At 34.4% G+C, this 13,225-nt stretch overlaps 1 non-coding gene across 1 annotated transcript; it reads right to left on the bottom strand.

Moving 5' to 3' along the window:
- Positions 1–12,226: 12,226 nt before the first annotated feature.
- Positions 12,227–12,333, bottom strand: LOC121205718 (small nucleolar RNA R71). Its single transcript, XR_005900793.1, has one exon. It is a non-coding gene; the product is annotated as a small nucleolar RNA R71 (small nucleolar RNA).
- Between the last annotated feature and the right edge of the window lie 892 nt (positions 12,334–13,225).

Here is a 13,225-nt window from a genome sequence, read left to right on the forward strand (position 1 = left end):
TGCCCTTAAATTCTCAACCTTTTTATATTTTAGCCCCTAGTCTCGTAAAATTATTTTCATTCAATTTCTTCATCATCTAAGCCTAGCCAAATATTATTAGTACTCATATCAGCCCACATCTTCATTTATTCACATTTTACACACATTTTTCTACTTTTACAAATAGGTCCCTATTTAACATTTTCATCAAAAATCACTTGGTAAATGTTGTTTATTTAACACAAAAAATGCATTTTATACCATTTGACATAAAAATACTCAAATATTCAACATGGGTAAAAAATTTAGACTTCATATTTCTTTCAAATTAGTCCTTGAAATAGCTCGATTAGGTTACACCGATCTCAAAAATATAAAAATATTAAAAACGGGACAAGAATGGACTTACAATCGAGCTTGAAAGCTTGGCAAAACCCTAGCTATGGAAACTCTTCAAATTCAACACAAGGAGGATGAAATTAGAAAGATGAACATCTTTTACTTGTTTAATTTTTTCTTTATTTACCAAATGACCAAAATGCCCTTAATGCCAAACTTTGAAATTTCACCTATCCATGTCCATTTTTGTCCAAATTAAAGTATAATGGTCTAATTATCATTTAAGGACCTCCAATTTAAAATTTCATAGCAATTAGACACCTCTAGCTTCTAGAGCACATATTTTGCACCTATTGCAATTTAGTCCTATTAGTCAAATTAGACACTCTATCGATAAAATTTCTTAACGAAATTTTCAAACAACCATTCAATCATACTGTAAACCTTAAATTAATAATAAAATTAAGATTTCTACTTCAAATTTGTGGTCTAGAAACCACTGTTCTGATTTGACCCTAAAACGGGTTGTTACATGGGACATAGGCTGTCGCACGATCATGTGACACACATGGCCTAGCTACACAGCCTTGTGTCATTGTTAATATATAGTGTATTAAATTAGTGAGTTACATGGCCTACGATACAGCTGTGTGTTGTAAGTCAGAGACTTACACGACATAGCACACAACCTGTGACATGACCGTGTGACCCAATTCAATGAGTTACACGGGTTGAGACACGGGCTGGGACATTGCCATTTGTCCTTTTATTCAATTGTTACACAGCCTTGGCTAGCCACATGACCATGTGGCCCCTGTTTTCAAATTTTGGAACTTTTACTCAAATCTTCTAATTTGTTTCAAATTAGTCCCCAGTTGTTTCTAAACTATTTTTAAGGCCTCGAAGGCTCGATTTAGTGACCAAGTTTGACAGGTTTTTCATGAGATTAATTTATTTAATGTTATGATGTTAAATGTTATTTTAATTATTTGATAATGCTCCATAACCCTAATCGACGATGAAGATGGGGGTGTTACACGACCTGAGACATAGCCTGCGACACGGCCATGTGTCTCAAGTCAGTATGTAACACTGTCTGGGACCCAACTGTGTGACCCAACATCGAATGCACACACGGTTTTGCACACGGTCATGTGTCTAGACTTCGAATGTCCACACGGTCTGGGCTATGTCACATGGCCTGGCCACATGGTCATGTGACCCCTATTTCCCAAATTGTCATGTTTTTCCAAAAAAATTATTTTGCTTTAAGTTGATCCTTGATTGTTCCCAAGTTATTTTTAGGGCCCCAAAGGCTCGATTTAAGACCCGAAAATGCATTTTTGTTATGATTATATCGATTTGTTAGATGTTGATATTCAGTTACATAATTTTTTCTGTTTTGAAGTTAAATGTTCTGATTTGTACGGTAATGCTTTGTAGCCCTAATCCACCTACGGAGATGGGTTAAGAATGTTACATTTAATGGTATTAGAGTTACGATTTAGTCAATTCTAGGACTAATGTAGCTTGTTTTGAGTCTAGAATCACATGCCACATTAACCTATAAAATATGTGATGCTCATGATCCGATTTGACAGTGTTTTCTTTTTTAGATTTTCAAATGGCAGACAGAAATAATCTTGCTAATGATGATGAGGTTAAAAGTCATGCTTCGGCTTCTAATGAAGGAGCAAGTCAGGATATGTTTGGATCTTAGTTACTAGGAAATGGAGACCATAATACTTTCTTTCAAATGATGAACGAGTGGTTTGTACAATTTGTATGAAATAATTCGATGGCTTTACTAGCTCCACCCCCTCTTATATCTCCCACAATATCTGTTCATCCTCAAAATATAGTGTAACACCCCGAACCCGAGACCGTCACCAGAGTCGAACACGAGGTGTTAACATACTTTTAAAAATTTTCCAGACACTTCCAATCTGCGTAATAGTCGCTTTAAAAATCATATCTTGAGTTTCACAACTCAAAAATCAGTTTCGTGATTTTTCCCTGAAACTAGACTCATATGCCCATCTACATATTTTTTTCTAGAATTTTTGGTCGGGCCAATTAGTACAGTTTATTAGTCAAAGTCTCCCATGTTACAGGGATCGACTACCCTGACCTTTGCGCATTACGACTTGGATATCTCCTTGTACAGGGCTCCAATACTGATGACATTTGTTTCTATAGAAACTAGACTCAGAGAGGAATCTATACATATATGGTATGACTCCTAATTATCTCTGGTTAATTTATGGTAAATTTTCAAAGTCGAAACAGGAGATCCAGAAACTGTTCTGGCCCTGTTTCACGAGAACTTTAATATCTCTTAATATACTGTTCATATGATTGTTTCGTTACTTTCATATGAAAATAGATTCATCAAGGTTCGATTACATAATTTATTCACTATTTAATTCCATTCCTACAAATTTTTGTGATTTTTCAAATCCACACCACTGCTGCTGTCAGCATCTGTTTTCAAGGTAAACTTTACCTATTTCGTGGTTACCATGGACCAACTAGGGTTTTGTCATACATAGGTCCACATATGATCATATTTAGCCATTCCAATGGCTGATCATTTGCCCAACACTTCCATTCCAAACCATAGTCACATCATGAAACCATATATACATACATAAACACAAATGGTCTAATGCCATACTCCACTTCTACAAGCCATTTTCGCATGGCTGTACACACATACATCACAAAAAGTGCTTAAAACAACAAGGGGTAGTCCTATACATGCCATATCCAGAGTTCAACTAAAAGAGTACCAAAAGAGCTTTGATAGTGTGGATGACTTCGACTTCGATGATCCCGAATCCGATAGCTAACGAACAAAATCTATAAAACAGAGAGCCAAAGCAACGGGGTAAGCATTTTAAAGCTTAGTAAGTTTCAAGTAATGAAATCGGCTTTGACTAAAGTATTACATTCACATAGCTAAATGAATCACTTTATTAATACACATTCTCATAATCATGCTTACTTCACAATTCGTCAACAATATACACACACAAGGTATCAACCCATATAAAAGCCCAAAAGTTCGTTAGTCGATTGAACGAATACTACTTAAAACGAATCGACTTTTCCGAATCACATGCAAACATACCTTATCATTTGGGTTTGTTGAGCGTATTAATTGAATTTATTACAGCACAAAACGCTCACATTCATACCCAAGTTTCTTCGGAATTTAGCCGGATATTACCACAAGCACAATTGCCTTCAGGTCTTAACCCGGGCATAGCAACTCGCACGAATGCCTTCGGGTCTTAGCCCGGATATATCAACTTGCACAATTGCCTTCGGGTCTTAGCCTTGATATATATCAACTCGCACAAATGCCTGCGGGTCTTAGCCCGGATAAATCAACTCGCACAAATGCCTGCGGGTCTTAGCCCGGATATATCAACTCGCACAAATGCCTTCGGGTCTTAGCCCGGATAAAATCACTAGCACAATTGCCTTCGGGACTTAGCCCGGATAAAATTCAAATGCTCATGCACATATATATCAACAATCATGACACATCCATATTTCACTTTCGTTACTAAGGCTCAAACACAAAGCATTTATTAAACCTTTCCAATTTCGGCTCAATAGCCACACACAAAGAGCATGATTTCAATTGGCTTTATAACATAGTCTCTATGCACATTTGACTATCCATCATAGGATGACTAATCATTTCAATATAATTCAAGTAGGGTCATTACTCGAAGACTTACCTCGGATGTTGTCGAACGACTTCAATGGCTATTCAATTACTTTTTCCTTCCCTTTATCGGATTTAGTTCCCCTTTGCTCTTGAGCTTAAGTTCAACAAATTTTAAAATAGTCATTAATCGACTATTCAAGTATTACTTTCAGAATAATATATAAATTGATTTGACTTTCACACACATAGATTATAGTAAGCTTTATAAAAATCAATAAATAATTCATTAGCAAATTTTCATTAATGTTTACAACAAAATCACATATTCACTACGAGCTGTTTTCCCTGAGCAGCAGTCACTAAATTATTTATAACTGGAGCTACAAAACTCCATATCACTTGCCGTTAATTTTCCCTGAATATAGACTCGTATATCTTCCATCCATAAAATTTTCAGAATTTTAGGCTTGGCCAATCAATACCAGATTTTTCTTAAAGTTTCCCCTGTTTCACTGTTTGACTAATCTGACCACTCTTCACTACGAATCAAATTTCTCATTTTACAGAATTCCAAATGTGTTGTATTTGATTTAATTTGAAACTAGACTCATTAAGGAGTTTAAGCATATAAATTTTATCTTATAATCATTTTTGTACAATTTATAATGATTTCCTAAAAACAGAACAGGGAATCTAGTAGTCATTTTGACTCAGCCCCACAATACTTCAAATATCTCAAGATCGGTAACTCTTTAGTTCTTATAGTTTCTTTTGTAAGAAAATAGACTCTTCAAGCTTTAATGACATAATTTACTCAGCTTCTAATTCAACTCCTACAAATTATGGCGATTTTCCAAAATCACCTTACTGCTGCTGTCCCCAAGCAGATTATTACCAAATCAAATACTAACATTTGCATTTCACCTTAATAGCTAGCTTAGCAAACCTTAATTTAACATATAATTCACACATATCACATTCCAAGCATTCACTCTATTCTATCACTTAAGGTACAAACATTACTCAATAACTTCCTAATTCAAGTACACATTCGGCCTTGGTACATAATAAGGTAGTCGATTCCTTTCCCTTTAGCACCCATTGCTCACATATGATTATTTGTATAGCTCAAACACTCATCTATCTTTATCATGAAACAACAAAATTTACCATTGTCAAATACCATAGCCGAATGTCATTAAACCTAAACCACCATGAAAATTTTACTTATCACCTCATACCTTATTATCAAATTGAACTAATTATGCTTATAAAAATAATATCAAAACCGAAACCTTTTGATAATTAAGCCTCTAATTATTTATTACAATTACCCAAACAAAATTTTCTCACATTTAACACTTATATACCAATCAATTGTTGAAGACAAACAAAATCTCATTTCCTCCCTTGACAACCACAACCGAAAGCTCAAACCAACATCTAAAATTCCAAGTTTTCAAATGGGCTAATATGGAACTAGCTAATTGACTTAAACTAAACTTAAAATTTCAAAAACTAACAAAATTTTTACTAACCTTCTCAAGCTTCAAGTGACCGAATGTTTCCCTCCTATCTTCCTCTTTACAATCGGCCAAGAAGAACCAAGGATACAAGCTTTGTTTTCATTACCTTTCTTTTTTCTTTTATTCTTTCTTTTATTCATTATAACTCCAATAACCCAATTTCTTATTATAATATCAAATTCAACAAATATATTGCCCATCATCAATCCATCTTGGCCGGCCACTATAAGGGAATTGGGCAATTTGACATGCAAGTCCACCCTTGTGTTGACATGCACTAATAAGCCCTTTAAAATTAGCCTATCATATTTCACCATGTCTCATGTTGATCCCTATTTAATAATTCCTCATGCAATTGGCAAAATTAGGGAATGAAACTTCCACATATGCATGTACACACACATAATAAACATAGAACATAGCAATTAATTATTTTTATAACTCGGTTTTGTGGTCCCGAAACCACTTCCCGACTAGGGTCAATTTTGGGCTGTCACATATAGATTAGGTATCTGTTCATCGACCTCTTACTGATAAAATTTGTAAATACAGAGTTGAAGATTTTTGTTGATTGTGTAATGAAGACCCAGCAAAAGTTGATTTTTGGTTAGAAAATGTTCAGCGTGTTTTTGATGAATTAAACTGTTCACCTGATGATAGTTTGAAATATGATATTTCACTTTTGAAAAAATATGCTTACCAGTGGTGGGTTACTTTAACTTCTGTGGTTCAAAAAGATTGAGTGATATGGGAATTTTTCCAGACCGAATTTAGAAAGAAGTATGTCAGTTAACTATATTTGGATGAAAAGAAACATGAATTCTTGGATCTAAAGTAGGGAAGTATGTCAGTTGTGGAATATGAACGTAAGTTTGTGAATATAAGTAAGTATGCTCGGGAGCAACTAACTTCTGAAACTGAAATATGTGCTAGGTTTGAAAGAGGATTGAATGAAAACATACGAACAATGGTGGGAATGCTTGAAATTAAAGAATTTGTAGCATTATATAAATGTGCCTAGAAAATGAAAGTAATCTGGAAAGATAAGGAAAAAGCTAAAGCTAAGAAGAAAACCTCGAAAAAATGGAATGAATTCATAAATTCTTCTGCACCTCCACCAAAGAAACCAAGAGATTATAGTAGTCAATCTGTTCCTACGCTAGGAATACAAGAAAAAACACGTCAGAAAGTTTCCTTCAAAGACTCAAGCTACCTCGGTGGCAAGTGTTGGTAGTGTTCGGAATATAGATTTACCTATCTGTAAGCACTGTGACAAGATTAATCTGGGTGAGTGTAGATTCAAATTAGGGGCATGATTTTGTTGTGGGCCACATGAGCATCTAATACAAGAATGTTTGAATAAGGCTGAATCTAGTTCAAAGCAAGTTCCAAAGTCTACAATTGTATCTCAAAGGGGTAGAAAAATGAGACCTAGAAATACTTTTAGAGTGAGCTGAAATGAATTGCGCAATACAAATTTTAGATCCGAAGGTCGAGCACGAGTCAAAACTTATGCGATTCAAGATAAAGGGAAAGTAAGGACACCTAACGTCATTGCTGGTAGTTTTAGTCTTTTTTATGTTACTGTTATTGCATTAATTGATCTTGGATCCACACATTCTTATATATGCACAAAATTAGCTTCATAAAAGAAAATACCAGTAGAATCTACTGAATTTGATGTTAAAATGTCAAATCTGATAGGTGAGAGTGTGATTGTTAATAAGGTTTGTAAAAACTATCCATTGAAAATTTGGGTTACAAATTTCCTGTTGATTTGATGTTATTTTAAGAATAAATTGGTTAACAATTAATGATGCAGTTGATAGTTGCAAGCAGAAACAAATTATTTTAAAATGTTCAAGTGGTGATTTGGTTAGCATTGAAACAAAATGATTTGATTATGCATCTGGTATAATATTAGCTTTAGTTGCTCAGAAATTAATCTGAAAAGTTGATGAAGCTTTTCTAGCTTATATCTTGGACACTCGGGCATCTGAACTGAAAATAGATTTAGTTCCAACCATATGTAAATTTAGGGATGTTTCCAAGGATTGCTGCCAGAAAGAGAAGTCGAGTTTGTAATTGATATGGTATTGAGAATTATTCTGATATCTATAGAACTGTATAGAATGGCACCAACAGAATCAAAGGAATTACAGTCTCAACTAAAAGAAATTGTAGATCATAGGTTCATTAGACCGAGTGTATCACCTTGTAGAGCTCTTGTTTTATTCGTAAAAAAGAAAAATGACACTTTGAGGTTGTGTACTAATTATCAGCAATTGAACAATGTGACGACTAAGAATAAATACCTGTTACTGCGAATCAATGATTTGTTTGATCAGTTAACAGGAATGACTGTATTATTGAAAATTAATTTACAATCGGCTACTATCAATTCGTGTTAAATAACTAGACGTTCCAAAAACAGCGTTTAGAACCTGATATGGCCATTATGAGATTCTTGTTATGCCGTTCGGTCTGATGAATAGAGTGTTTCAACCATATTTGGATCGGTTTGTAGTAGTTTTTATTGCTGAAGTTTTAATCTATTCAAAAGACACAGTCGAACATGATTAACGTTCGAGAGTTGTGTTACAAACTCCTCATGAAAAGCAACTTTATGTAAAATTCAACAAATGTGAATTTTGGTTACCTGAAGTTGGATTTTTGGGGCATGTGATATCCATGATTGGTATTCGTGTTGATTCGAACAAAATTTCAACAGTTGTAAATTGAAAACCATCTTAAAATGTGATAGATGTACGTAGTTTCCTGGGTTTGGCAGGTTATTATTGGTGCTTTGTGAAAAGCTTTTCAATTATTCTTTGCCAATGATTAGATTATTATAGAAAGATATCTGATTTATTTAGACCAAAAAATACCAACAAAGCTTTGAGCAATTGAAGAAGATGTTAACTGAAGATCCGGTGTTGACTCAACCTAACTCTGTGAAAGAATTTACAATTGACAGTGATGCTTCGTTCAGTGGACTAAGTTGTGTTCTTATGCAGAAAGGCAAGGTAATAGCTTACGCATCTCTTCAATTGAAAACACACGAAAGAAATTATCTGAGTCATGATCTGGAGTTAGCTGTAATTGTGTTTGCTTTAAAGATTTGGCGACATTACGTTTATGGTGAAAAATGTCATTTATTCAGATCACAAAAGTTTAAAATATTTGATGACTTAGAAAAATTTGAATCTTTGTCAACACAGGTAGCTTGAACTATTGAAAGAATATGATTTGATTATATATTGTCATCTTGGTGAAGCGAATGTAGTTGTGGATGCTTGGAGTTAGAAATCTTTATTTTCCTTGAGAGCATTCAATACTCAGTTGACTTTGGTACGAGACAGTTCTATTTTGGTTGAATTGTGTGTTAGGCTGACATTTATACAACGAATTCCAGAGTTGCAGAAAAATGATTCCGAGTTGGAATTAAAATGTGCCTTGGTTGAAAATGGTCAAACTATAGAGTTTAGTATTGGTGATTATAGTAATTTGTATTTTAGGGTTCGATTGTGTATTTCGAATGATTTGACACTAAAACAAGATATTTTGAGTGAAGCTCGCAATGATATGTATTCTATTCATTCGGGTAGTACAAAAATGTATAATAATTTGAAGCGAATGTACTGGTGGTCAGGTACGAAATGTGAAATATCAGATTTTGTAACTAAATGTTTAGTGTGCCAATAGGTGAAAGCCGAACATCAGGTTCCGTCAGTTTCATTGCAACATATTATGATTCCGGCATAGAAATGAGAACGTGTCACAATGGATTTCGTTTCGAGGTTACACCTAACTCTGAAATAAAAAAGATGTTGTTTAGGTTATTGTGGATAGATTAATGAAATTAGCGCACTTTATTCTAGTCAGAATAGACTATTCATTGGAAAGTTTAGTTGAACTGTATATTTCTAATATCGTCAGATTACATGCTGTGTCGTTGTCGATTATTTCTAATCGAGATCTAAGCTTCACCTCTGGATTCTGGGGTAAACTACATGAGGCTCTGGGCACTAAATTGACTGTTAGCATAACATTTCATTCTCAGACAGATGGTCAGTCTGAATGAGTAATCCAAATTCTTGAAGATATGCTGAGATGTTGTGTTATTGACTTTGAGGGTAGTTGGGAGAAATTTCTACCATTAGATGAATTTGCTTACAATAATAGCTATCAAACGAGTATCAAAATGGCTCCGTACGAAGCTTTATACGGAAGAAAGTGTTGAACTCTATTGTATTGGCTCGAATTAAGTGATAAAAAGATAATTGGTACTGACTTAATCTGTGAAACTGAAAACAAAGTTAAAGTTATCTGTGATTGTTTAAAAGTTGCTTTTGATCACTAAAAATCTTATACTAATCTGAAGCGAAAATATATTAAATTTCAAATTAGAGATAAAGTATTCTTAAAAGTCCCACCTTGGAGAAAATTGTTATGATTTGGTAGAAAAGGAAAGCTTAGACCAACGTTTATAGGGCTATAAGAAATTTTAGAAAGAATCGTACCAGTAGCATACCGATCAGCATTACCACTAGAGTTGGAGAAAATTCATAAGGTTCTCCACGTTTTGATGCTCTGTCATTAGCGATCAGATTCGTCACACATGTTATCTATGGATGAAATTGATTTGTAGCTTGATTTAACTTATAATGAGGAATCAATTAAAATGATAGCTCGGGAGGTGAGAGAATTACGGAATAAACCTGTTCTATTGGTTAAAGTATTGATAAGCCATAAGAGTAACATATTTTTAATCCAATTCTTGATGTGTTTTTGGATGATTTATTATGTGAATTAGTGAATTTGATGCTCCTAATCTTTTAAATTCATGTTTTTATACTTATGTGAGCATGGGGGAGCCAAAGGAGAGAAAAACGAGCCAAAATAGGCAAAAAAGACCTGTTTCTAGGATCCACATAGCTTGGACATTTCTACACGGGTTGACCACATGCCCATGTGCCAGCCTGTGTCGATTTCAAACCCTGCTTCTCTTTTATACGAAAAAATAAATAAATTTTTAGGGTTTCTGAGCATTCTAAAGTTTATAAATACATATTAGAAGAGGACTAAATGGGACCACGCTGAGAAGAACGAAGAAATTACTCAAAGAACGCCATCTGAATCAACTCAGAAGCAAGATCTCCTTCAAGATTGAAGATCTCCAGTCAACTTATTTAGAAGTTTTTGGGTTTCTTTATGTTTTGTAGTTTTCCTAATTTTGAGATGTTTTCCTCTCGAAGTATGAACTAAATTCCCTAGATAACTAGGGAAGATGAAAACTATAATGGATCTTGTTATTTAATTTTTTGAATTACATGATAAATACTTGATTTCTTGATCTCAATTCAATGTTTTAATGTTTCCAAGATATAAATTCATGATTAATGTGTTTAATTCAATGGAGCAAAAGTCCCTGTTTAAGAGTAGATCGACATAATTGAGTGGAGTTGCATGCAATCCTAGAAATAGGACGACATAAATCTACCAGATTAGAGTCAAATCTAATAAGGGAATCCATAGATCGAGTTAATGCGACAATAAGGGTTTTAATTATAAAAAGATTTTAATTAATCAACCTAGAGTCAGTTATTTTTACTCTCAAAAGAGATATTAATATAATTTAGGGATTTCTACGAATCAAGGAAAGTGAATAAATCATTTAATTCAGTTTCAGAATAATAAGTGAAGTTTAGGTGGATTCTTTCCTTGGTATTGTTTCCTTCATTGGTTTATTCGACTATTTTCTTACTTATTCTCTGTTACGTCCTTAGTAATTAGACAATTTTAGATTTAAGACAAATTTCTTCAATTTACTAGCTAGATAATAGAAAGATAGTAAGTACTAGTACTTTTAGTCCTCGTAGATACGATATTCCCGACTCACCATAGCTATACTATTATTCAATAGGTGCGCTTGCCTTTGTCGTGATTTTAGTTAGTTAAGTGAATCATCATCAAGTTTTTGGCACCGTTGTCGGGGACTAAAATATTAGGAACACTTAATTTTTATTACTTTAGCCATTTTTATTTTATTTTTGTTTTTAGTTTAATTCTGTTTACTAATTTTTCTTTTTGTTTGCTTCTGGCGGGTTCCTTTAGTATATGACTAGAAGAAATCTGTCAGGACCTCTCGTATTTGGTAGTGAGATCGAAACTACAGCTTGCAGAAATCATAGAGAAGCGAGGTAGAGTCAACAAAGTACAGTGGAAGAAAAAGAGGAAATCATTAATATTACTGAGGAGATGACTGAAAATCATAAGAATCAGCTAACTCCTGTGGTTGCTGCAAATCCTATAAATTCCGAATCCTGCTCCTCATATTATGTACAATTATGCCAAGCCCAATTTAACTGGGGCTGAATCGAGTACTATTAAGCCCACTATTGCTGCAAATAATTTTGAACTAAAACCTAACACTATTCAAATGATTCAATAGTTTGTTCAGTTTGATGGTTTGCAGGGAGAAGATCAAAATACTCATTTGGCTACTTTCTTAGAATTCTGCAACACTTTTAAGATTAATGGAAATTCTGACGATGCCATTCACCTTCAGTTGTTTCCATTCTCATTAAGAAACAAGGCTAAGCAGTGGTTGAACTCCTTACCACGAAGGTCTATCACTACATGGGAGCAAATGACCAAATTTTTTTTATTAAAGTACTTTCCACCGGTTAAGACAACCAAGCTAAGGAATGACATCTCTTGCTTCGTGCAAATGGATTTAGAAACCCTTTATGATGCATGGGAGAGGTATAAAGACTTATTGAGAAGGTGCCCTCACCATGGGTTACCTCTATGGTTATAGGTTCAAAATTTTTACAACGGTTTGAACCCCTCAACTAGGCAATTGATCGATGCATCTGTAGGTGGAACTCTAAATAATAAAACACTTGCAATGGTTTATGAGTTTATAGAGGAGATGTCACTGAATAATTATCAATGGCAAGTCATGAGGACAAAGCCGATGAAAGCAGCTAGTGTTTTTAACGTAGACGTGGTCACCATGTTGTCGAATCAGGTAGAACTTTTGAATAAAAAGATCGATGGTTTATATGGTTCTACACAAGTACATCTGGTTATGCAGTACGATACGAATGGAGAAGGGATGAACAATCCAGAATGTCTGTCCTACAGCCCTGGCACAGAGAACGAACAAGTCAACTTATGGGAAATAATTCTAGATCTCAGAATAATCCCTATAGTAACATTTATAATGCAAGTTGGAGGAACCATCCCAATTTTTCTTGGGGTGGTCAAGGAAATCAGAGACCACAACCCCTTCCAAGCTTCCAACAATAACCATGCCAGCAAGAGAAAAAGACAAACCTTGAGGAGATGCTAATGAAGTTTATTTCGGTGTCAGAAACCCGCTTCCAAAACACCAAAACTGCACTTAAAAATCAACAAGCATCGATTCAAGAACTCAAAAACCAGATAGGACAGCTTGCTAAGATGATTTTAGAAAGACCATAAGGTAGCTTTCCTAACAACACCGAAACTAACCTAAAAAAGCAACTTCATGCAATTATGGTTCGAGATGTAGAAGGGTTAGTTGAACCTGAACTAGAACTAAGGCAAGAAAGTGTGGTAAGTCAATGTACGGTTGAGGTGAGGCACAGTGAGCAAAAACCGATAAGTAAGGAGTATAAACCTCAAGTTCCATATCCCACAGCGACAAAAA

Source organism: Gossypium hirsutum, chromosome A08 (genome assembly GCF_007990345.1).
Source record: "Gossypium hirsutum isolate 1008001.06 chromosome A08, Gossypium_hirsutum_v2.1, whole genome shotgun sequence".
NCBI lineage: Eukaryota > Viridiplantae > Streptophyta > Magnoliopsida > Malvales > Malvaceae > Gossypium > Gossypium hirsutum.